Below are 24,623 nucleotides of genomic sequence, written 5' to 3' on the forward strand. Positions count from 1 at the left end.
GGATATAACACAGACAAGTAAGATTTACACACCTCATTTTAAGAAAAATATAATGGAAAAGTGTAATAAAATTAATGAGTAGTGGTTGATTTTTTTACCAGTGTGTAGCTGAGTAATCATGCTGCCCATGGGACTGAAAAGGTATCTTGATTGTGAAATAATGCCTTCAGCCTTTGACTTTCTATTGCAATATATAATAATGTGTCCTTAGAGCACGGTACGCAGTGTCTGTTTCCTCAGAGCATGTAGTACCCATTTTGTGCTTATCCGGATGCAGTAGGATCCTTTTGGTCTGCAGGGAGTATGATGAGCTGGGGAGTATTTGCATCAGGTATAATGGGGGAGGAGGGAAGATAAATTTTCCTCTGGTATACATAATGTGATGACCAGAGTAGGGAATTGCTAAAGAGAAAATAGATGTGTGTGTTCTCACGACAGTTATAGCTTAGATGGAGCGGAACTCCACCTAAAATAATGCCTGTCTATGAAATATGGAAGGAAACAGGGAAGCTTAAGACTGTGTATGCTGGTGATAATCTGGCGTGGATCAAATGAGTTTTCAGGTTAAAAGGTGTAAGAATGGAGAATGGAGCCAAGAGGAAAAGTCTAGGGAAGATGTCTTCTAGCACTGGTCTTGATTGCGTATGGATTGTATATTGTGTCTTTGTTGCACCCATACAGGTTGCTGGTCATCTGGGAACATCTGGAACAATGAGAGTTAGCAAATGACTAAGGAAGTTTTTCTCAAATATGAAATGCTGCCTGGCTTCCCAGAACTTGATGTCATTCTGCTTCAAAGTATGGTGGTTAACTACTAAGAAAAGTTTCTAGCTTCCTGGAATGCTACTAGACATAGAAGAAGTGTTACTTGTGGCTGCTCCCATTTTTCCTTGCTGTGGGAAGGGATATTCTTATGAATTGACTGAGTCTCCATGATGATTCCCATCCTACCTGGGTAGGTAACACACTTAGACTCTCATGATGAAGAGGATCCTGGGGCACTCAGAAGGCAAGTAAAAAAGGTAATAGTTGTCCTAGAAAAGGATGTCTTCTGCATATGGTCTTTAGGAGGAGTGTAATTTTTCATTTGTCACAGCTTTCAGAAAATCATGGGGATCTCAGAGCACAAAGAGACTGGATGGATATCATAGGAACCTCTGCTTTCAGAAAATGAAGTACTAATCTGTTTATTCCCAAAAGAAAATAAGTGGGAGAGCAGGGCTATGCAGATTAACATGCATACTAAAACTGCAGTCCTCACAGCTCTAGGATGATCTCCTTCTCTTCCTGCTTATGGGCTTCTAATGACAGTACCATGCTTTCTTCCAGAAAAGTAGGAAGATCTGTACACTGTACAAATTCTGTGGTCACAGTTGCTTGTTTCTCTGTTATCTATGTGGTTTCTTTGTATCTTTGCTCACTGCAGGTAATTTGAAGTTTCTTTTACGCAATAGGGATGTCCAAAATTAAAAGGTCTTCTTTTCACTTCCATAGTACCTTATTCAGATGCAAAGTTGCAGGTCCTTCTGTAAGTATGTTTTTTTCCTCAAAAAGTCTTTTGTAAGAGAAGAAGAAGACAGTACATTTCCATCTTTATGTCAATTACATTTGCTTTGAAGATCAGAACTTGTTGCTGTCACACATACTGTCATTCTTCTTTACTCTCTGTTCTTTTAATAAATGTTACCTCCTGTACATTCTTCTCCGTATTTGTTGTAAAAATGGATGTTCTACCTGTTTCACTGGAAGATCCCTGGACTTTACAGTAGTTGCCTATCAATGGATCTCCTCAGAAACTGAGGACAGTAGTTGCCTATCAATGGATCTCCTCAGAAACTGAGGATGTCACCCTTTCCAATGACATTAAGTCCCTTAAAGAAGTCTCGAACATGGACCAGTCTGAGAAATTGAGGCATGCGTTTTTCTTTTTTTTTTCTGTTGTGAGAATAATCCTTTAAAGAAAATCTAAAGTTGCACCCCTCATTACAAATAAAAGTACATTAAACATAAACTCTAACATTTAAAACAGCAAGATTGCACTTACATTGTATAATAGTTACACAAAGGGCCAATAATCACTTTGTTCAAAAGAGATAATGCAGCATAATATAAGTAGTAGTTTAAGCAATTATCTGGTAGAACAGTTAATCATCACCCTCAGTTCACAGCCTTTTGTTTCTCAGGAATACACATGTCAGATTGTAATTAAATGCATTCACACTATTCAGCGCTGTGCAGGCTGCCTGGGTGAACAGTGGAACCAAGCTGGAAAACACAATACAGACAAGTTTAGACACAGCTTTTATGGCTGTGTCTGCCTGGCATGGGGTCCTTGCTGACAAATTTGTCATGTAAGGGTGAAACCACATGGCAGTAAATTATTTATTAAAGAATGTAATTTATGGTAAAAATGATTGCTATAGAAAATTTATTTTCACAGTCCTTTTATACTTTCAGAGCATTTTGTTACAGCATGGATTATTTGTCTGGAGTAAATATTCTTACTCTGAAATTAAAAGTGAACTAGTTTTGGAAATGAGTGCTTAGTTCATAATGGGCCTTTAAAAAGAATTGCAACTTCAAGTGACACACACCCTCACCCAGAAAACCAACAACAACAACAACAAACCAGCAACAACATAATAACAACAAAAAAAAACCCTAAAAGCAGACATTTTTCCAAAGTACATCTGCAGGTGCAGTTGCAGTTTTTAGGGTAGCCTGTGACTGACTGAGAGAAGGGCAACTAGAGTGTGAAACAATTTGTACTGTACACAGTGATCTGTGAGAGACAAGAAGGGAGGGAAAGGCAACTTGTTTTGCAATGTGGTTATTCCATGGCTTTCCTGAGACACGGTTCCAACCTCTAATGAAGACAGCTGAGACATCTGTTACACAGCAGAGTCTTCACCATTGGAAGATTGTAATTATGGTTTTGAGAGATGGTGACAACTGATCCCCACAGCAAAAGAGAATTGTTCTAGCCTTGCTGTGAGACAGCTGTGCTGTAGCTGTGCACTCTGTGCTCAGATATAGACCTCTGCGATTTTCCAGGCTGAATATACAACGCTGTCTTAGAGAGATGAGTCCAGAGCTTGAGCTTTTGCCTAGTCCACACTTGACACTTGAGTGCCAATCTATATTAAATCTGATAGCTGTAAAAGACCTGTGTACAGTAGAAGACCTCTTGCTAGCAATGAAGACACCAAATTAGTTTCTCATACATTTCAAGGGGAGGAAAACCAAAACAAAACCCTACCTGTACAGCTTTACTTCAGAGTTGTGTATATTTTAATGTCATGCATAAATTGAATTTACCAGCCTAGGACTGATCCTATTAAGCCTATATTTCCTGTTATATTTCACACAACGTAGTTATAACTTTCTAATGCAGCTATTCATGCAGTTACATCTAATTTAGTAATATCTTCTAATGAACTGAAAACAAAAATACAAAAGTGTAAGTGGAAAAAATAGACCGAAAGTATTCCTAGGTCCCTATATTCAATCAAAATATTTAATCCTCTAATTCTTTTCTATTTTTGCAGCGAGTTCAGATATATGCAATGTACACAAACATCTGAAGCAGTTTTCTTTGTTTCGTAAAGCTCTTGCTCTAACACATTTTTGCCCATACCTTTCATAATAGAGATCTGTTACATCAGTTTTTTCCTACATGCACATACAACTTACATGTACTTTGTTCTCAAAGTTCTTATTATTGTGCTGTAAAGAGTATATATTCCAAATAAATCAGTTAAAATGACATGAGAGAGCATGCAGCTGATCTTCATGGAAAAGAACTAGGAAATATATATAACAAGTTATTCAGAAGTCCTGTAAATAAAGTGACGTTTTGTTTGTAATTTCCAAGACAGCAATGTTTTGCTGTGATTGCATTGAGTTTGCTAATATTAGTACACAGATAGGTTATCATGTTATGAGCCAACCATAGCAGGATGTAGCAAATTCTGATATGGTAAATAAAAGTGAGACTATTTGACGGCCTTCTTAAGGCTGTCCTGTAATGATTATTGAATGTTGATGGATAATCTTTTAAGGAACCCGGTTGAAAGAGTAAAAGGTGTTTGACATTTCGGAAATGTGGAATGTATTATCAGCATGTTTCTGAATATTAATTCAAAATTATCTGTTCAGAAGTGTGTTCCAGCACAAAGAAGGTTTTAAAAGCACATGACCTAACTGTGACTATGCCCCTTCTTCAACATGAATCTTCAATGAATGGCCATTATGTACCTGCTCAGTAACATATACTTTCCATAGTCTGTGGCAGTTTCATGATCAGGTAGACAAACCAACCAACCTAGAAAACCCTTACATGTATGCAGCAATGTGTTATGGTCTTGTAGGTACCCAACTCAACAATTTTGTCTGTATTGCAGATGTCATAGTGCAAAGTCACGGAGTACAGGTATTTGCTTGTATTTATAAAAAGCTGCAAATCTCATGACAACCTTACCATTCCCTGGCACAAACTAGTGCTTAAAGAAAATGTAACTTAGCAGTATTTATTTTTTTTTAACTTGAGAACAAGACAGTCTGTGAATCAAATTACTTTTAATTTAACAGTTGGTCATTTCAGCAAATAGCTGAATTTTATTTTAGCAATTTTGAAAAAAAAGTAAAATAAAATGCAAATGAATAATTGACAATGAAATAAGGATGACAAGATACTTGGCAGAAGAATGTGATGAAACTGCAGAGAAGCAGGGACTGCAAATCTGCCTTCTTATATAACATATATTATGTTATACACATTGAATTTCTGTAGTCTATTTAAATATTAACCCTTCATATGTTTGCTAGTTCCCCAAGGCCCTGATCATCCTGTAGACTTTTATGTTTTGCTGGCTCATTAAGCAACTTCTGTTTAACATTTTAGACATTGGCTCAGCTTGTCTCATTTCTTATTTCTGACTCCTGCTTACCTTGGAGTAAAGGAAGAGAGCACGAGGAGGAAGGAACAAAGTGGGTAGTTCAGTGTGCTGTGATGAATGTTATACAACAGGATGAATCACACTGAAACCCTAAAAGAGAGACAGTAACCAAAATAAAACCAGTAGGAAAACTTAGGCTCCCATTTCCTTGAAAAAAATGTCACTGCTTAGAAGGGAAACTACCAAAGGACTAAGGCATCTTGCTTTAACAGTTTAAGGAGCAAATGCAGCATTTTCCTCTATATTACTCACTGCTTAGATACAGGGAGACTGCCGCCTTTATATGTTTGTATCTTATAAAAGGGAAGCTTATTCTACCCTCCTAATACCCAATCCCATGGCTGCTAAAATCAGTAGAGTCTTCCCACTGAACTGAAGTTGAATCGAAACTTCATAACTGTATTTTTATTGCATTCTCGATATAAAACTTTAGGTGGCCTGAAACTGTATGTGGTTTCTATATATTTTCAAAAAAAATCATTTGCAACATATATTTTCCGACAAAGGAAAAATCTGAAGTGAAAGGGCAGTGGGGTTACCTTCTCCCCAGAAATAGAATCAACTCAGTTTAAACTCTTCCTCAGAACTCAAGGGATTAATTATACAGGAATATAAACTTTCCTGTACACGGATATTGAACAACGTTCTTCCTGAAAATAGATCTGATCCTGAAAAGTGCTGAATGAATTTCTCTCTCCAAAGGACTGCAAGCTCAAATCTGTGGACTGGACAATTTCTTCAAAAGCAACAATAATAGAGCATTACTGGAATTCCCTTAGTCCTAAAAAATTAGAATTGTCAAAGGTATGCCAGAAGTTACTTAAAATTTGTCACTTTGTCAGAACTCTTCCTTTAATTACTGTTGCTATTATTATTTGACTTATTATTATTTGACTATTTAAAGGAATAGCTGTCCATGGCCAAGTATACTTTTATATCACTCAGACATTAGAAACATTCCTGTTTGAGTCCTTGGGAAGATTGCTTTACAGCCCATATTTTAAATAAGCTTGAATTTAAAAAGTCATCCTGCCAGCTGATAGCTTAAAACATTCTTCAATACACCTTATTGACACTACCTCAGATATTGCAAGTGACAAATAAAAGCTGCACATTTTAGAGTTGTGGGGGAGCACCCTTGTGAATCCACGGATCTTATAACCCAGTCATCATCAGAGACCTCACACATACAGGCAGACTCATTAAGCAAAACCAGGTTTCGCAGCTACTGCACACAGTATGCAATAGAAACATATGTCATAAAATATCTGTTGCTTTTATAAATAACTCACTGTCATCCATTGTCCCCTAACACTTGCATGCAACTTCCCCATTAACACTAGTAGGACTCACATGTCCATGAGACTGTTGAACTGTGCAATATATATTCTATTTATAAAGCTTGAAGATCAAAAGTTAGCCTTAATGAGGCAAACAAACTATGCTTGTTTTTCTATTCTTATAGAAAAGATAGCACTTGTATAGATTGTTTTCTTCAATCATTTTAGAGAAGCTGTTTAAAGTAAGTATCACGCTAATAATGTAGCCCTAGGTGACTGGGACATCTGAACATTTTAAAATGTTGATTAAATTAGGAAGGGGGAGAAGGTATTTTTAAGAGTATGAGCTCATGTTCATTACAGTAAAGACTATTTAGACATTGGGAATTCACTAAGGTAAAGATTGTTGTCTTTGTACAGCAAATTTAATTTGTAATAAACAAGCTCTTGAGCATTAATTCTCTCCACTGTACTTCATTCTCTGCATTGTTCAAATTGGATACCTTCTGTAATGAAGCCCAGTGGAAAAAGAAGAAAAAAGATTTTTTTAAACTTTTTTTCTATACCTTTCACGTTGTATTCAATAGATAACAAGACAGTTACAGCAGCAGAAAAAAAGACAGAAATACTGAGCAAACAACATCTTAGTAAAATCTTTTCCTCTAAGACATAGCAGAAGTCACAGATGACATTGACGAGGGGAGGGTGTTATTGTTATTCTCACTGTTTTGATGTCATTACCATGTTATTTCCATTGTTCTGACATAATCACTTGTTTTTTCTAATTGCGCCAATCTCAACAGGGTGGTATTTGTGTCATATATCAGCATGAATAAATAACTTATGTTTTACTCTGTAATTCGTACATGTCAAACATACATACAGATAAAGCTTTTACACATATAGCGTTAAATGTATATATTATCCTATTGCAGAAAGTATTTTTTTTTAATATTTTAAAATGTGTTTATCAGACAGATACGCTTAGGTGTACATAATTAGGTGCACATTAAAATTGTGGGCATTGCCAGTCATAGGATGAACCTTTTCTTATATGTGAACTAGGTTATTCCACTTTTATCAAGGTTTTAACATGCTATTTTCAGACTGAAGCATTACTTCTACTCATTTTCTGTGGATCCTCAAGAGCAGCAGATGAGTGGGAAGTAGGGGGTGGGCATATGTGTAAAATTGTTTTCTGTACAAGCTCCTTTTCATGCAAGACCTTTCTTGCTATTATTATTCAAGCTATGTATTTTGGGATGCTGTGCTGTCTACTGAGCACTGTGTCTGTTGGTCTGCTTAGATATATGCATGAGCAAATGGTGCCCTGTATTAAAAAGTTTGCATTGCACTCCAGAATTGCTGGCACAAGGTATAAACCCAAAACCTAAAATAAAGAGGAGCTTTTTTCACACAAGCTTCTCTATAAATTTCTGCCTGCCAGACACATTAACTAGTGGAAATAAACTATAACACACTGTATCACAGCTGAGTATCTTTCCGAGCATTCATGTGTGCGTATGCATACATTTTTTTATTCTCCCTGTCTACATACTCTCTGCATAGTTCATATAACCTGAGTGACTGTCTTTTTCTGTCGGTATATATGTATGTATCAAAAGACAGATATTCACATACTTTAGTCCAGTCATAAGATTTTATATTTCAATGATATTTTTTTCACTGATGGCAGGCACCTCAGCTAAAAATTTTGCTATGAAAGGTGTGAAAACAGAAAAGGCAGCGCAAGCTACTGTGTGTTTCAATTGCAGAAATCTCCAGCAATGAGGCAGGAAATGCAGTTTGGGTTTACAGTGGTCTTTTTAGTAGGTGTATACTAGCAATTAATTTGATCTGTAGACTAAGAGGTATTTTATAATTAATTTCTCAGCATTTACTACATACAAGCCATCACTTCAGAGTGCTATGTCATTAACAAAATCCCATTTTTTCATAGAGAATAGGCATACTGATCTACATTTTCCCATGCCGCCTAGCCAGAATGGACTCGAGGGATATTATCTTATTCAGAAAGAACCTTTCAAGGTTGAATAAAAGAAATGGTGCAGGGTCCCTGGGAGAGGGAAGTGATCATCATTTTCACCTTCAACTCTTCTTTGATGTGGCAGAGTCAATTTTTAATCAGCAGCCATCAGACTGGGCTTCATTTCGCCTTACAAAGTCCTATTACTCTGCCACTTTCTGGAAGGAGGTGATAAGGACAATGCTCTTCTTTTTCTCTTCATAGAGCCCCGCATATGATGAGTCCCTTTGGAGAGGTTTGATAAAAAAAAAAAAAAAAGAGTGAGTATGTAGGGATAAAGGTCACCTCTCTGCCAGAATTAACTCTTCAAGACAACAAACTTTTGATTCCAGTGTATTTGTTTTTAGCAATTCTTCTGTATTCTTCTGTATGTAGTTTTTGTGGTCAGCAGTAACAAGACAAGGGTTAATCCCCATGAAGCTTTTGATCTAAATGCTACTTCAAATTACTGGCCTGCCACAGAGGAAAAAAAAAAAAAAAAAAAATCCCCCCACCCCCCCACCTCCAAACACATACCACAGACACTCAGTTGTTCCAGTACTAAGTGGACATTTTGAAATGAGCAACACAAAGGAAATTATATAAAATTAAAATCCACCTATTTTATCAAAGCATCTCAAAGTTATCCTTTATTGCAAGAATACACCACAGATCCTTACAGATAAATGATGGAAGAGATATTCCCTACAATCACTGAAATTGAAAAAAAAAATCCCCCCTCTGGAGGTGTTTTTTGTGTTAAATAAACCTAAATTATTTTTTAAACTATGCATTCATGCAGAAAAAAACCCTCTATAATCTCTTAGTATCATTTATTGTAGTCAGCAGTCTTAATTGCCTCCCTGAAATGGATCAGAGTTCTGGGAATTACACACTAAAATGATGTTACCACTCTCCAGTCTTCACATTCCTTGATATAATCTCATTAAAAATATCAAGCCTCTAGGTGAGGGAATACATATGGATGCTAAATGCATTTTAAGCAGGAGCACCTAAACTGATGACCTAGTTATTACAGAACAAAGCAGCTGAAGATGAATTTTAATGCTGAAGTAAAGCAGTTTTCTTTTTTGTTATTACTATAATTATTAACAGGTTTTTGGGCTGAATTTTCTTATTACCTCTGAAAAAATATGTGTAATAATTCTAAACCAATCAAAACAGTAAAATGACATTTTTGGAGTAACATGAACTCTTATTTTCCAGTAGACCACACAAGTAAAAAAAAATAAAAAAAGCAAACAAACCACAGCAGAGCCCAACAGTTTCATTAGCTATAATTACCATAAAGAGATGGGAAAAGAGGTATGCCAAGTTGCAATTTTTGTTTCAAAAATGTTAACTATGTTAAAAAAAAAAGTCTAGGGAAAATAGATGCATCTCCCAGCCAAATAAACAGTGAGGGAGGGGGAATTTATGCTGAATTCCACATACGAAATAATTAGATTTTAGAGAATTGGATTTCCTTTTATAAATTACGAAGAATACTTCTGCAAGAACTAAGAGTATAAAGCCTGAAATATCTTATGTGCTCTGTGATCTGAGGTGTTGCAATAAAAAATAATTTTGTGGCTGGTGCAAATTAACAGAGGCAGTACGGACTGGCCTTCAAAACAAGTAGTTAACAAAATCTGAAATATTTCAAAATTTTCATTACCAGTGTTATCAGGCTGTCTGGGTGTAAGCGGCTCCCATGGGTTATGTCCAAGGTGCAGGGCAGTATAAATTCATTTGATGAAAAGAACAACTGCTATGTGACACCATGCTTTTGAAGCAAATGGTTCTAAACAACACTTTCCCAGTGACTGCAAAAGATTTAAAAAAAAAGCAGTAGCCTAACTGGAAGTGAGGTAGTAGTGGTTTTTGCATATGAAAAACTCAGATTTCAGGACTTTGTAACCCAAGTGCTGAAATTTATATTTCAGAAAAAAAACCAAACATGAAACCAATTTTTTTTCTTTAACAGTATCATTGGTTTGTAGTGAGAAATGCTCTGCTTGGGGGATTGGTGACACAAGATAGTGCATTTCATGTCATGGCTGCCAGTTCAGATCTGTCATGTGTACATGAGAATAATTATCCTCTGATGGCTCTTGAGTGACTTGTGTTATAAGTAGCAGTATCAGAAGGGGTGATAGTGGGCACTGTAGTGGAAGTCTAGGCAGGAAAGGCTAAGCATTACATGAGAGAGAACACTGAATTTCCTTTTTTCTTTTGGGAACCGTTTCTCCAAGCTAGGCCGTTAGTTTGCAGAAGCCTCCAGTCTTACAGCTTGGAAAGGATTTTGGCTTTTTCTTTCTTTCCTTTGGTTATAGTACCATAACTAAATAGGGACAGAAGCCTCTCTCACCTAAGAACTTTAGTAGTCTTTCACTTCATCGAAAAAAAGAAGAGTCAAACTTGACCTGTACGTTTTGGTTCAATGGATCAGTCTTCATTACTCTGCCTAGCCCTATTAAGCTGTGTGACTATTTTGCTGCACTTTTGCATGGCCAGATCTCTTCCTATACTTTGATAGAGCAAACAGAAGGCAAGGAAGGACCTCAGACAGAACCACCTGAGAAGGATTAGTTATGGAGTTCATATGAGTTGAGATGATAACCTCTTCCTAGCACTTGGCTCTAAGGGGATTTTTTCAAACCCGAAGGTTTAATTTTGGTCCTGTTTTTTAAGCTTTAGTTCACAATTCCAAGGACTACAAATACAGAGTATTGATAAAAAAATCTTGATAAAGATAAAGGTCACCAGACTGGCCAAAAGGCAGGTTTTTGATAGAACATTCCTCATATATAATCTCATGATTTTGAGTGTCTGTCATGGCATCTTGTTTCCTCTCAGAAGTATAGCTCAGTGGGATCTGATGACCAGAGCAAGACTCACGTACTCAGTGGGTGACATGGTGGGGTTCAGATCAAAAAAAAGCTAATTTAGGCAGTTGCTTAAGCTTTGTAACCTCTAGAATTGCAATCCCTCCAGTCATTTAAGATAACTTCTGCTCATGAGTCTTAGAGCATCGTGTGGTATAGACTGTCTGTAACACATTCCTTGCTCTAAAGCACTGAAAAGACTTGTTGCCTACTGCTGTGCCTGCAGAGAGGGGATCTGCCCATGTCAGATCTACAGACCCAACCATCTAAAGGGCTCCTTATGTTCTTGAAAGACATTGGCCGGCTGCAGGAGACAGAGGTTACTTTGTAACAGTAAGGGTTACTTTCAACCACTATTCAGGTTCCAGTTTTCTTACTGCATGTAAATTATTTTTATGTCCTACACAGCCACACTCTAAGGAGATCTAAATCTAATTTTTAGTCCAAGTTTGTAGCCACAACACAACCTTTCTTCTGCTGCCGCATCATTGGAAGAGGTACCGCTCTGACCTGCTATCAGGCCTGCCTCCCTTAACACCATCCCTCCTGCTCCTGCAGACAAAACTACCCACAGAGCTACTCATGCATTTTCTCTGCCCATTTCAGTCAAAATTCAGCTGGTTAAATCATATAAATTATTTAGTTAATTTGGAACAATTTGATTTAAATGGATTAGTAAACTATTATAAGAACAGTGGAGCTGGCAGAACAATGAGTGGTAAGCTATAGTGGAATCATAAATACTCAATAAGGTTATAACCTTACTCAACTGGCACAGGTGCAGCAATAAGCGTACATTTACCCACAACTGGAAAGACTTGACAATCTAACAGGAGAAAAGAAAGATCAACAGAGGTACCTATTAATCTAAAGAGGGAGATGAACTTCTAAATGGCGTATAGGGGTGTCATTTAATGCTCATTTAATGTAAAGTGGTAACCTCTGAGCATTAACAATAGTATGAATGCTGCTTGCAGGAGTATGCAATTAAATGTCCATCATGCAACTTTGAAACTGAAAACCTTTATGAACAAAATTTATATGACATACAAGATTTATGTTAAAAGAAGATGATCCTTGGCAATGAACCTCTTCCTCATTTGTATTCTTGTTGTTATTGTTTGACTATAGACCTTACTGAATGTGCACTGCCCAAATTCTCTTCTAAGGACAAAAAGGCTAAGTTCCATAATGGTTTTTCTGTGGTCAGTCATTGATGTTGCATATATATAATTCAAAATGTCAGATAATGTGTTTCCTGTCATCAGAAGTGATAAGGTGTTTTAGGGATTTTCGGTATAGGATAGCTTCATTTAGTTTGGTTGAAGATAGATATGTCAAAATCTCTGAAAATTTGAGCAAAACAGATTAGTCAGAAACAGACGCTAATTTTAGAAGGCCAGTTTGAGACCTCAGAACCAGATTTTTGAGGCCCTTCACCATTACATGGCTCTTTATACATACGGTACACAGGCTTACGAGTTAATAAGTCCTATAGATCGCATACTAAGCATTTTCATCCCCAAAATGAAGAACACATAACTTTGGATTACCTTTTAAAAACTTGATTTAATTTACTTGACTAACATTGCATAACAACTCTGCGAGAGAGGCAGGGCCAACACCAAGCTCAACAAGGCAGCATTCAGTTACTGTTGCCAAGGGATAAACACTTCCTTTCTTACTGGAGTTACTGGGGTTTATTTGAGAACAAAAGATATTGCAGCTGTTACACCTTTTGATAGTCTTACACACTCACTTGCACTCTCTGCCTCCATTATATTCCCAAGGTCTTGACTTCCATCCCTAAAGGGACGTAGCTGCTGGCTGTGTCAGCTCGTGCTCTGAAGTTGCTTGCCATACCAGCCTTGGTTGTCACCAGTCCAGGTCATTAGGCATTCTCTGGTGTTCGTCTCCATGTCTCTCTCTGATGTCCAGGATCTTACTCAACCTACAGGAACTTTCATCCTGCCAGGACCTTCACCTTCTTCACTCTAGGTCCCTGCCTTCTTTCTGCAACCAGTTCTTCTTTTTGGACACTAGGCCATGGGTTTTCTGGGCTAAATAGTCTATGTGCAGAAGTGTAATGCATGATCAGCCTCCTAATGGGTGTTTGTGTCTCATGCTTATTAATTGGAGGGTTCAGCTGTTTTTGCTTAGCAAGTGAGCTGTTTTCAAAGTTTGTAATCAAAGATTACTAGTTGAAGCTAGTGAGTGGCAAGTTTCTGCAAAAGTACAGAAGTTCAGTTTGGGGCATTCTCTGCCTCTTGCCTCCCCCCTGCCCCCATACATCGAACTGTCAGGTTTCAATTTTAACTTTTTTTTCACCTGTGACACAAAGCATGCTTATTTTTCAGAAGTTTCTAATTTTCTGAAATTTGGGAATATTTTTCTAAAGACAGTAATGTTTAAATCTGTGGTATGATAGTGCCTTCCTATCACATGCAATGTCTTTGTACTAAAGCAAGAAAAGTATCAAAACAGAAACTTCACTATAATTTTTTAACATGGATGAAATAACATATTTTTCAGAAACATCAGAACTGTTAGACTGATACCCAACCAGTTCAAGATTGTCAGGGTTGTACAGATGGAAAATGGAAGTATCAAGTAGTCCTGGTAGTGGATGTTTATGATGGGTCACTCTTTATTCCTCAGAGACAAAACAGGAGAAAAAAAAGGTCATTTTCAGTGGATATAAGACAAATTTGAAATAAAGGAGGACTTCCTAAATAATGGCAATAACAGAGTTCTTCACGGTATCTCTCATGATTATCACTTTTGGAGTTCTCTTCTCTGTGATTCCAAACATTTTTCCAAAGTTTGTTATAATATCTTGCACTGCAAAATGTTAGTTAGAACTATTTTCTAGTCCAGGATCACAAGCATTTCCAGAATATGTTTTGCAAATAAATACGTTGGTGTTGGAAGTAAACCACTAAGAGGTCAAAGACCTCAGATAGCAAATGTCACACGGAATGTTTTAGGGAAAAAAAGCTGAGTTCTGTAGTTCTAAAATATTAGTAGATATTCATCTCTCTTCCTGACAGGAACCTCCAGGTTCATGACTGGCCAAGCCCAATGAAAGAAAGGATTCAACTGTAGAGGGGAATCACTCAGAGGCAGATCTTTGAATTTTATCTGATTGTTAATTCCCAAACACAAAGGAACACAAATTTGGTACTTTTTACTTTTTTCCTCCTCCCTCCACCCCAAAAAGGAGGAAAAAACTTGTGGCCAAGAAGGCCAACAGCATCCTGGCTTGTATCAGGAATAGTGTGGCCAGCAGGAGCAGGGAGGTGATCGTGCCCCTGTACTCAGCGCTGGTGAGGCCGCACCTCAAATACTGTGTTCAGTTTTCGGCCCCTCAGTACAAGAAAAACATTGAGGTGCTGGAGCGTGTCCAGAGAAGGTCAACAAAGCTGGTGAAGGGTCTGGAGAGCAGGTCTTATGAGGAGTGGCTGAGGGAATTGGGGTGGTTTAGTCTGGAGAAGAGGAGGCTGAGGGGAGACCTTATCGCTCTCTACAACTACCTGAAAGGAGGTTGTAGCAAGGTGGGTGTTGGTCTCTTCTCCCAGGTTACTAATGATAGGACGAGAGGAAATTGCCTCAAGTTGTGCCAGGGGAGGTTTAGATCAGATATTAGAAAAAATTCTTTACTGAAAGAGTGGTCAGGCATTGGAATAGGCTGCCCAGAGAGGTGGTGGAGTCTCCATCCCTGGAGGTGTTCAAAAAAACATGTAGGTGTGGCACTTCAGGGTGTGGGTTAGAAGGCATGGTGGCTTGGGTAGACAGTTGGACTTGATGATCTTAGAGGTCTTTTCCAACCTTAATGATTGTATGATTCTATGATTCTATGAAAAAGGAAAAAAAATATTAATTTATCGCTTATCACCAGTGGAGATTAAATGGATTCCATATTTAGACAATTTGCCTTTTAGCACTTTTGCTGGTAATACTCCTAAATGGGTATGAGATATGCCAGATCTTAATGATAGTGGTTTCACAGTACAGGGCTATCTGCAGTTCGCTATTCTGAGTACTTTAGACTAACCTCAGACTTACAGTATTTTCAGTTCCCAGTGAAAATACCTTCCCATATTGCAACAGAATGTGCCTTGCTGAAACTGTTATTTTTAAGCATATGTAGTTTTTCTCATACATTACATTTGTTTTTCTCCACTGTTTTTCATGTCTTTTTCAAAGATTCCTCAGTAAAGAAAATAATTTGGTATATTAAAGGTTTCTTTCTTCAAATTGCTTTGTTAATTAAAACTTGGTGAGTGTCTGTTTATGTGCAGGTCACCTTATCAGAATCTTTTGTAACAGTCTTCTCTGAACTGCCAAATATAAATTGATTTCAGTGCATTCACTAGGTACTAATTTAATTAGAATGATGTTACACCTCCCATTTTCACACTTGAAAGTTATAAATATACATCAAAATGATCTTAAAATTGACAACTCCTTATGAAGCATTTGCAAATACTGAATCATTTCCCTACTGACATCAATGCCTCATATTGTGGATTGGTTGATTGATTGATTGATTGATGAACACCGGTCATTTGATAATGAATGACAGAACTTGTACGCCTCAAAGATTAGTTCTGAAGATATGCTAGGAATTCAGTCCTAATCACGCAAATGCATTGTCAGTATCTTAACCACTATGTATTTGTTAAAACTCTGTTATGCTACTAGTGTTTGCTACTTGAGTATTCACACCTGAAGGAATATTTTGTACTTACCCACTCACATTCCCCCCAGGAAGAAGTGTGGGTTTTAGGTCAAAAGTTGGGTAGCTTTCTATACCATAAGAAAAAAAAAAAACCAAAACCTGTTTTTCTTCCAACTCCAAAATATGTGTAAACAATACTAAAGAAACTGAACCATACCTTTTTGAAGATTTAGAAGGCTGTTGTTAAGTGCCTCGAAAGGAGACAGAGCCAGCCAGTAATGAGTATTCATACAGGATGCTACCCTCAGTAGGTTAGAAAGCTAGCAATCAGGCTGCCTTTTTGTCATGTATGAACTGTGAAATATGTCAGTCCTTATTTACATAAGGAGCTGATAATTATTTGAGAAGTGCTCTATAGAGTGAAAAATAATGGTTTTAGTTTATTGTTATGTTAAATATTTTAGGTTAAGATATCTCATTACAATGCAAATGTATGTAATTGTTTCTTCCTGTACAACAACTTTTGCCAAGGCAAGTGATAGAGCCAAATAAGGCTCTGTAATTTGGCTTTGATGAAGACAGCCAGTTAGTCAACTTCTGCCTCTAGAAAACAGTCAGAGTAAGCATAGATGCCAGGTGGAGAGTTCCGTAGGCTGTCTGGTGACCTCCATGCTGCTGAGTAAAAGTCAACAGCTGCTTCAAGTACCACTTGTAAGGATGATGGACATTGATTAAACCCTATCGGGAATCTAGAAGCTAAGAGGGGTAGTGTAGGAACAAACAACCTTTGCCTCAGAAAAAAATTTAAAAATTCCTAACTGTGTTTAAGTAGTTAAGTAGATGCAATGGTCATTTATGTAAAAAAAAAAAGTGCATCTTTAGGGTGGACTTCGCACTAATTGTAACCACTTCTAATTAAAGATTATCCTATCATCTGTCAAAGTGTTAAGAACAAACAGATGCATGGTGTAGTTTGGAAAGGAAGTATACAATAAATGCAATGGTGTGAGTAAATGCATTGCCATATAAGTTCCAAATCACTCTGTCTTCCCAAAATAGTTCTATAAATGCATATCTATGTTGCTTGAGTGGTGACTGACAAAACCTCAAGGCAGGATGTAATCAAGAATATTGCAGAGCTCTGTATGAAACAGAATGGTTTAATCATTTATGAGTCCTGGAAATGTTGGAGCACTTCTATAGTTATAAAAGCTAAAGCTTCACTTAGATTTAAATAAGATCTGTAGTTAAATTACACTGTGAAAGATGGACAGTGAAACGAAAAGGTCAGTCCTGAGGACTGTGTGTGGTTTTTGGTGTTGTGTTGTTTTGTGGTTTGTTTCATTTTTTTAAAATCCAGCTGATATAGTGTTACTTGTGCTATGGTAAGAATATTTAATCAGAGAGAGCATGTTTTAATGCCTTAAGGTGTAAAAGATGTTTTTTAGACAGACACAAGAGAACAAGGATGATAATTTGGACAAGATGTTTCTAAAGGACCAACTACCAGCAAAGTAATCAGCTGCTGGGCAGAGAAAACACTAGGGGAGGAATGACACAAAGTGAAGGGACAATATCAGCAGAAGACAGGAGAGCTGGAGGACATTCTGTATTGCATTGTGCCATCCTGCTAGTGATGTGTAGACAAAGATATAACCATGCTACAACTTGATACAAAACAAAATAGTCATATAACACTTACTTGAATGCTTAAGCCAATTATGGCTGATTACAGTAACTTATTAATATGTCTGTACTAGTAAGCACTTAATTGACATTTGGTTATCAATCTAAGGCCAAAACTCAGACTGTAACAAATAAACCTAAAGTAAATAAATGTAATAGAAAGTATATTAAAATCAGCCTCTATCATTTTATAAATTATTTACTTCATACTATGAACAGAGAACACTAAAATACTTACCGAAATATAGAAAATATATGAAAAAATAATTAACTGAATATTCAATTTAAGGTTCATATATGACTGCATATTTCAATAATAAAATCCAAACCTGATTAGGAAAAAAAACAAAAAGAGTTTGGTCTTTGCTTTTAAACCGTATTAATTCAAACATCTCCATCAACAATTGTACTATATATGCATGATGTCTAATTTTTAATGAAAATGACATGATCTGCATGCATGGTCAACATAAAAGACAATTTAGTCCTTTATGTTTATAAGAACACAGAATCACTGGCTGTGGGTGACAGCTAATTTCCTCTATTCTCTTTATGCCCTGCAGCTATTAATGCATGCTGATCTTCAAGTATTATTGGAAAAAATTAAGCACAAACATAAAAAGAACAAAAAGAAAGCCATCAATTTTAGGCTAATTTCAACAAAATAATTTGAAATGCATTACTACAGTTAAAGAATATATACTATAATGCTGGACTAACAATTTTGTATGAAAAACAGCCTGATATCACACACACACACACACAAAAAACCCATTATAAAGTACAGATGTTCTCCTAGATTAGGAAAAAAGTTCTCCTTTAGTATATTTAAACAAACCATATGGGATTCATTTTAGTCATTTCAAAGCTTTTTTAGATATTTCTTGAACAAATACTTAAGTCGTATGATACGGGATGTAAAAAATCTCTAACATACTTTTATTCTTTGGTATTAAAAAGGTACAGTGCAATAATTTAGCAACTTAATACTGAAAGAACTAATTAGAAACCAAAGACTAGTAAAATAGGAAAAAAAATGAAGCAACCCAAAACTTTCTTCTTGGTTTAACAGCCTTTGCCAAATCATTCCCTATTTTTCGTTGAAGTTAAATGAGTCCGGTATATGTCACATCTAACCTAATTCACTTTAACTTTCCAATAATCTGTGCTTTCCTTTAGCTGTGCAGGAAGTACTCCAACACTTCTTATCCATTCTGATTTGTTTGTTTATCCTTGGTTGTTCCACATTCCTCCTTATTAGAAGTTCCCTTTTGCCCTTCCAGGGAGCTTTTTGGTTATTGTACAAATGCAGGATATGTGTGACAAAGTTGCTATCAGAGACAAAGTCTTAAACAAGTTAATAACCTTCTGCCCTTGGTTTTCTTTGTATTGAGCTCAAAGACACATATTCAGATTACAATTAACTACCTGCAGTTAAGATTGTTGATGCTGTCTTTGAGTTTGAAATTGTAGTTTTGCTTGTACAAGTTATTAATTGTCTAGAGGTGTATGCTGAAAATAAACACAAATTTGACATAGTTGATAGCACATATTCCTGTGAAACCACAGGAGCAAGAATGCAACTCACTTTGAAAGAGCTGCAAGGTTCAAGGAGTTTGACTGCCTTCACCCAGCCTTTGCTTTTCTAAGAGCAATGTCAGAAGAGTGTTGTAAATTCTAGTCCACAAAAATTCAAATTTTGAAAGTGTGAATTGCTCCTCAGTCAAACACAACCAAGTTAAGGTGAAGCAATGAGTTTTCAGTGATTCTGGCAATCAGCTTCTGGGGCATCTTATTACTCATATTTGCACATATAAATTATGGTCCAAGCAAAGAGGCAGACAGAGTTATATGAAGGAGGAAAATTGTGCCTGACCAAAAGGCTTTCGCTTCTTATATTCAGGTCCATTGCGAGGCAATTTTTGTTCTGAGGCATTAAAAACATATTATTTATCCCATATACTTAAAGATTTTTTCAATAACTTGCAGATGACTGTATACTATTTCTTACTTTTTCTCCCCAAAATAGCTATTTCATAACTGATTTAATAGGAATCTAACCCACTTTTTCATATAAAGACATATTTATACAACTCCCAAATGCCTAAAGTTTCCTTATTTGTTTACCAAAAGGAATTGACTGTTGATTATTTCAGCTTCCAATCTTTTTTGCGAATTTTCAATATGCTGCTTCACAGTTACAGCATGAAGTGATTTTGCTTCTGAGATGGATATGTTTAATCAAGAGTGCCATACAACAATACATTGTAAGCTCTGTAGCCAATTTGAAAATGCTCTAATGTCCAATACGTAGATTTTGGAGGGAAATACCAGAGTGATCTTTTCCACATCAAGAATGCAGAATTTGACTGAAGAAGCCCTATTAGCATGGGACTGTTTGCTTTCTAAGATTGGTTATAGGACATAGAGCTTATGCTTCCAAATTAATTGCACTTTTGTACCCAAAAGTTTTTCCTGTCAAGTGGTTTTCTGAGGCATAAGTAAAATTAACACTGTTCTTGGTGTATTTTCTAGTGAGGAGCTAACCTCCTCCCAGAGTCTATAACTGTTACTATCTGGCATTCTAAGCAAGGACTCGTGATTAAATGACTCTGAAAACTCAGTGTGGCTTTCCAGAAGATGGTTGGTCATTTACTAGTGGGATGAAAGGAGTTGCAGAAACCTTAATTTCTGCTTCATCTACTACATCAGTTGTGTAAGGAAGCAGAAGCTTGTGGTGACGAGTGGTGTGAACTTGACTTCTTTTCCTGCTAGTGAATGAATTTAAAAAAACCCAAACATATAAACTGGAAAACTAGGCCCTCTTAGGGATATTTAAGTTGTAAAAAAATAGTGAAAACCATGTTTAGTATACTTAGGAATATATCAACATTAGCAGAATTGCAGTCTGAAACATGTATATGTTTAGAAAGTATTCGCGTTCTACTCGGGCTGAATACTGACATACGTGAATAATTCCCATTAACTTGACTAGAGATGATTTCTTCTTGTCTGAAAGAGTGTTGCTTCCACAAAGTAAACAATAACATGGTGATATGCTTAATCATCAAGGACAAGAACGCATTGAGATTCATATAAAATTATTTGGGACATTATGTGTCCCACAGAAGATGCTTTGAGCTTTTACAACTGAAATATTGCATGTGAAAGGATTTAATTTCTAAAACCCATTTTCTTTTTTTAAGACTTCCCTGGCACGTCTTTTTTCAGCTCAATTTAAGGTGACACTTTGCTTGTTTGCTCATATTATAGATGAGCCTAATATATATAATCTTTAAAAGGTAACAGTATAGATTTCTGTGGGTTGGATACTTTTTATTAGCAGTCACTCAAATTACTGGATTTAACATTGTCATTAGTGCTAATTATGATCCATTTTGCTAAATGAGGAAATTGGAATAGAACACGATGAATCACGCCTTTGCAATGACATGACATAGTCTGTTGGCAAAAAATACAGCATATAGTTTAAATTAGTTTAATTTTTATTCCTTGTGCTAATCCTCAACATTTCAATCAACTTAATAGCAATAATTTTGGCTCAGCCCACCTATTTCCAAAAATAAATATGTATATTAAAGCTATGTAATCCCATTTCCAGAAGCATTTATAGAATGTTCATGTAACCATGCTGGTCAGAAAGGGGCAGTTTCCTCTCTCACTTCACTTAGCACATTTTATTTGCAAATTAAACAGTGAAATTATATCCTTCTTTTACCACCTCTTTAGTTTTTGTATCCTGGCTCTGTTGTCTTGACTGCCAAGGTAATTTGAAGGAAGAAAAAAAAAATGAAAAGAAGTTAAGTCGTTGTACCATGGCCCCATACCAAAAACATATTGCTGTGCATTCAATTGCAATATTTCTCCTGAGGCCAAAACATTATTTTCACAAAGAATAATGCTATGCAAAATAACAGGAAACATACTGTGAATAATGTCTTACATATGAAACCCTTGGTGCTGTTAGTAAAACATTAGTTATGTGCATACAAAATTAAATGGCCATGAAGAAGAGACAATGTAATAGTTTCTGGATTTATTATGTATTAGCTAATAGCTTTTCTATTTTATTTAAACACTAATATTTTTACTTTAAAAATATTTCTAAAATTATTGCATATACCCTTACTGTTACACATGGCAAAAAGAAGTCGAAAGTACCTTTAAAAAAAAAGCCAGCACTTAAGTGGAGTAAATGTAAGGGGCAGACTAGCAAATACCAACCTGACAGTGATGCTGGACTTCACCCTAAGCAATTCCAAGACCTCAGTAGGCTGAAATGATTGGCCTTTATATTATTCTGTCATAATGGTTTATTAGTTTGGCCTGCCTCAAAAATGCAAGAAATTATCCTTCATCCTGAAATTACTACTTCTGCTATATCTGACACCTCCCGTGTTTCTGCACAGTTTCTGAAATGCCAGTGTCAAAATGCAAGGACCCCTGCTTCCTAAATCCCTCCTCAGCAGCCCAAATTCTGACTGGGGGATCATTGTCACATACAAGTTTTTTGGACACTGTAACTCTTCCTAAACTCGAGGTCCCTAAACGGAAATGTGTCAGTCACTACTGAGAACACAAACCTTAGTGCTGCCAGGGCTCGTTATTGCTGCAGTGCCTTTTAGATGTGGCTTCATGACATCCACAAGTTCCTTTCCCAAAGACTAAGCTGCCTGGTTTGATGAAACCTACCAACAACCTCTGTTTCAGGCTTCCAGGAGAATTTTTGAAGGTGTTCTGGTAATCAAATACCCTAAGAGGCGTGGGTTCATAGAATCAGACAGTTATAGAATGGTTTGGTTTGGAAAGGAACTTTAAAGACTATCTTTTCCAACTCCCATGCTCTGGACAAGGACATCCTTCACTAGATCAGGTTGCTCAAAGCCCCATCCAACCTGACCTTGAACACTTCCAATGATGGGATATCCACAACTTCTCTGGGAAACCTGTTCCAGTGTCTCACCACCCTCACTGGAAAAGATGTCTTCCTTAAGTCCAATATAAACCAAGACTATTTCAGTGGAAAACCATTGTCCCTTGCCCTGTCACTACAGGTCCTGCTAAAAAGTTTTTCCCCATCTTTCTTATAAGCCTCCTTTAAGTATTGAAAGGCCACAATAAGGTCTCTCTAGAGCCATTTCTTCTCCAGGCTGAACAACCCCAACTATCACAACCTGTCCTCATAGGAGAGGTGTTCCATTCCTCTGACCATTTTTGTCACCCTCCTCTGGACCCACCCTAACACGACCATATCTTTCTTGTGTTGGGGTCCCCAGAAACCCCTCCAGGTGAGGTCTCACAAGGGATGGGAGAATCACCTCCCTCAACCTGCTGGCCACACTTCTTTTGATGCAGCCCAGAATAGTATTGGCTTTCTGGGCTGCAAGCACACATTGCTCGGTTATGTCCAAGTTTTCATCCGCCATGAATCTTGGTGGTGACCAATATCACCAAGTCCTTCTCTGCAGGGCTGCTCTCAATCAATTCAACCCCCAGTCTGTATTGGTATTGAGGATTGCCCATCCCAGGTGCAGGACCTTGCACTTGGCCTTGTTGAACTTCATGAGGTTCACATGGGCTTACTCCTCAAGCCTATCAAGGTCCCTCTGGATGGCATCCCTTCCTTCGAGTGTATCAACTGCACCACTCAGCTGGGTGTCATCTGCAAACTTGCTGAGGGTGCACATGATCTCACTGTCTATGTCATTGGTGAAGATATTAAACAGTATTGGTCTCATTACAGACCCTTAAGGGACATCATTCTACTGGTTTCCACTTGGATACTGAGCCATTGGCAGTAGCTTTTTGATTGTGGCCATCAAGTTAATTCCTTAACCACCTAACAACCCATCCATCAAATCCATGTCTCTCCAGTTTAGCACCAAGAATGTTGTGGAAGACCATATCAAAGGCCTTACAGAAGTCCAGATAGATGGCATCCATAGCTTTTCCCTTGCCCACTGATGGAGTCACTCCATCATAGAAAACCACCAGATTAGTCAGGCACAATATGCCCTTGGTGAAGCCATGTTGGCTGTCTCTAATCACCTCTTTGTCATGCATATGTCTTCACATAGCTTCCGGGATGATCTGTTCCCATGATCTTACCAGGCATAATGTTGAGGCTGACTGGTTGGTCAGCCAGGGTCCTCATTTTTACCCTTTTTAAGAATGGGTGTGATGTTTCCCTTTTCTGCAGTCACTGGGGACTTTGCCTGAATGCCATGACTTGGCAAGCCCCACTGAGTAATTTAGTTCACCACTTAAGCATCACTGTCTGACCATTATCACAAAGTCCCTTCACACTTTGTAGACACCTATATTTCTACATGCTGCAGATGCACATGATTGCCTTCCAGTAAGAATTTTAATATGAATAGCTAAACTATATCTAGACAAAGTATAATCAGAGAGCTATATTGTGTTGACTGTCAGATTAGACTGATACTTCTTATTTTTCCTAGGTTCATTTCTCACCAGCCACACTAAAATGATTGTGCAAAGTCACAGGTTTGTTCTCCATTGCTAAAATCAAAACAGGTATTTACTTGATATAGCTTAACACTTTTTTTGCAAAAACAGTGTCATTGCTTCTGGAAATATCACTCTGAAAAAGCTCAGAAGCCTGCTCCCTTAAGCATGCACTTTGTACATTTTACACCTTCTACACATTTTTTTAACCATATTTAAGCACATCATGCCCTGGGCATGAGTCTTACTGGCTGCAGAAATAACTTCTGGCAAACTTATTTTAGCACTTACCGTAATATCATCACAGTTACACTGTTACCACAATCATTACGAGGAACAATTTTTAACAAACAATCAAAATATTCTAATTTAAGAAATACTCAATCTTTCTTCTGTTTTGGTTGGTTGTTGTTTTTTTCTTCACACAAAAAAGGTCACAAGAACCTTTTTGTATTGAGGGTGACTTCTATATTTAAATATATGTGTATGCCATCTACTTCTGTCAAGAGAATTTCTTAGGCATAGAGGTTACTTCCTTGCATTTCTCTAGAGCTCAAACCTTGGGAAATTAAATAACTGTGTTAGAAAAAAATACTTCTGGACAGATTCTGG

The sequence above is a fragment of the Phalacrocorax carbo genome, chromosome 2 (genome assembly GCF_963921805.1).
Source record: "Phalacrocorax carbo chromosome 2, bPhaCar2.1, whole genome shotgun sequence".
Lineage (NCBI taxonomy): Eukaryota > Metazoa > Chordata > Aves > Suliformes > Phalacrocoracidae > Phalacrocorax > Phalacrocorax carbo.